The sequence below is a fragment of the Olea europaea genome, chromosome 10, assembly GCF_002742605.1.
Source record: "Olea europaea var. sylvestris chromosome 10, O_europaea_v1, whole genome shotgun sequence".
Taxonomy (NCBI): Eukaryota; Viridiplantae; Streptophyta; class Magnoliopsida; order Lamiales; family Oleaceae; genus Olea; species Olea europaea.
This window is the reverse complement of record NC_036246.1, coordinates 24402672-24405837: the sequence shown is the minus strand read 5'-3', so window position 1 is coordinate 24405837 and position 3166 is coordinate 24402672.

Below are 3166 nucleotides of genomic sequence, written 5' to 3'. Positions count from 1 at the left end.
AAGGGATTGATCTAGTGTTGAGTTAATGATAACAGTTTTTATGTTCTTGTTTGTTGGTGTCCTTTGACAAATGTGTATGACAATGTTGGAGATAATTTGCATAGAAAGTATTTTTGGGTTGCGTTGATTGAAGTTTTGATGGAGAGTGAGTTTGAAACTAGTTGAAGTGCTTGTGGTTTATTTGGTACAATTATTAAACATCACAGTAATTACATGTGTTATAAGTACAATACACAAGATGTTTTTGGCACGAAAATGAACTCAAACAAAGGAACAAGTGAGATAACCCAATACATGTAAATTATGATTCGTCTTCTTAAATTCACCAATGAAACTTACAGCATTGGCAAAACAAAATTACAAAAACCAAGGAAATACCTAGCAGATCACTTAACAGTTGGAACATTTTCAGCCCCAAGCAACATATCTTACATGTCAATTGGTAAAACTAACATCACAAGGCCTAATCATCTCAAATTTGTAATAGAGACAACATTCTTTAGCGAAAAAAGGAGGGCATTCACATCCCAAATTTGAAATGTATGTAATCAGCATCACAATATAACCGGCTGTTTGAGAATGCAAGTGTTTCTGTCCCTATCAATTCCTCAGCATTTGCACAGGGCCCAGATTTTGGCTGACTTCTTTGAAGGGTAGCCAATTGTCTATGTTTGGCCACTGTCAAGGAGGCGGCCTCCGACGGGCAAGGCGACAGGTAAGGTTGTGTAGGTAGGGACATTTGTTTTGAACTCTGATGATTATGCCATGGCTGTGGACGACGAAAAGAAGTTCAGCTAACATTACCACTAACATAATCGAGAAAAATCCCTACCTAAATATCTGTAATATAACTACAAGTTCAGCTAATCCAACCAAATTTCTTTATAGTGATTAGCTATTTTTAATTATATGCATTTCCATTTGATATTTACCGTTTCCTATCCGCAGGTGCATTTTTTACTCTACATATATCTACAATCACTGGCCTGTAATGATTTATTATGAAAAAATTATACCGTAATTTTTTTATAATTGAAGTTTCTTGGCTCGTAGCTCAATTTTCAATGATGTTAAAACGGATAAAGCATCTCTACCAAAATCTCTGTAATATAACTACAAGTTAACATATTCATGAAGATGAAAAATACCTGTATGTCATGAAGATGGGTTCGGCGTTCACTTCAATAGTCGTGATAGAGGGCGGCTAGGGTTGTGGTACAATCTTGATTGAGTGGTACAAGAAGGAAATGGAAATGAACCGCTTCAAAGAATTGCTTGTACCATAACGAGCAAAGTGTGTTCTTCATCGGCCTGAGGAAAAGAGGAGTTGTGGTGGTTTCCCGACGAGTGGAAGTGACGAGTAAGGTTCTTTGATTTTTGGCGTCGGGAAAAATCAACTGGGAAATGCTAGTGAGGTGTGTTCTTCATTGGTATGGCATCGGCCGGAGGTGCTGAAGATGAGTGTAACGGTGTGTTTTCTCACCAGAGATGTTTGTGGAGATAGTTTGCTATTGATTGGAAGGCTTCAACATGGGGGCAAGTGGTGGCTGGGGTTTCAATCTTTTAGCGGGAAATGGAAATGAGATTCGCGGCTTCCCACTATTCTATTCTAATTCAGTCTTCTTTTTTCTTTTTTTATTGTTGCCATGTCACTAAATTTGAAATTCTGTAGAAGGCCTGTGAAAGTCTCCCTATACTTATAGAATTATCCAGAAAGAAATTGGCCCCTACTAATGGATCATCCTATATGTAGGGCCAAACATGAATAAAGTTGAGTGTACAGGCTCAACTTCACAAGATCTTTATATACCCTCTCACACGAGGTACCCATCTCGTTAAAAAATATCCAAAAATGCCCCACGCCCGTGTTGTGAGAGCTTGTGGGGGCCTAGCATTGCAGCAGTTCTAGCCAAACATATGATTATCATGCATTTGAAACTCTAAAAAATTAAATCTGTATAGTTCTGATTGAAGTAGAAATACATGATTATGTAATTCTCTCTTGTAGTGGGGACATTGTTTCAAATTTAAACTTTAAATTATTATGAGGTAACTCCAAGCAATTTTCTCTCTACATAAGATGGGGATAAAACATTGCAGTTAGAATAAAAATCATCGGTAAATGATGAAAATTATTTTTTGAATTTGTTTTCCATCGGACACAAAATTGAAATAACTCAAAATCTTCATTCGTGCATTGTACAAAGGATAAATAGATCACTCAAAACAAATTCATTTGTTCTTTATGAAAAATGTAGTTATCTCGTTCTTATGAAAATAATATGTTACTACAGTAATGTCGTTGAAAATCTACGTTTAAATAATAAAATTGAACATTATCAATATTGTCATCTTGAACATGAGGAAATTTTCGATGAAATTGACGTTTGTGTCTTTATATTTTTTTGTTTTGTCTCCTCAATTTACCTAATTGACCGTCTAATAAATGAGAACCCAATTATTTTATAGAATATAATCACCAAACATAATAATTATATTCAAAAGCTCCATTCGAACGAAAATAGAAAATTAACTGTTGTATATGACATAAAATATTATGGTTTGTCATGCAATGAGGAAAAGAGACGCTAAATGTTTTATTGATTAGATAATACTCTTGTCAAGAATGTGGAATGATTTCTGTAACATGACTGTTAGTTTTATCTAATGAACTTGTTTAACATTAAATGGCTTATTTGAAGAGCCAAATCATTATTGTTGTCAAAGATATGGAATATGAAAATATTGTCTAGAATAATCTTTTATTATATTTTTCCAATTATATACGATTGTTTTCCTTATTAATTGATTGTGTAATTATTACACAATCTTTTCTTTTGAGTTATTTCCTTTTAGGTTTATTTTCTCTTACAGTTATTTGTAACCCTATAAATAGGCCTTCTACATTGTAATACAACAAAAGCTTATAATAATATAATTCATATTTTTCTTAACATGGTATCAGAGCCGATTCTTTAGAATTTTCTTACTTTCTTGTTTCCCATGGCGGCAGGGCTGGTCCTATTATTGTCGGGGCCCGAGGCTAATTCCACAAATTAGGCTCCGGCAAAATCAACGTAAATCCAAATTTCAACGGTATATTATGTAACCTATTGCTAACTTAAAACTAGCATTTAAACAACAATCAAATATATTATAAAAATGA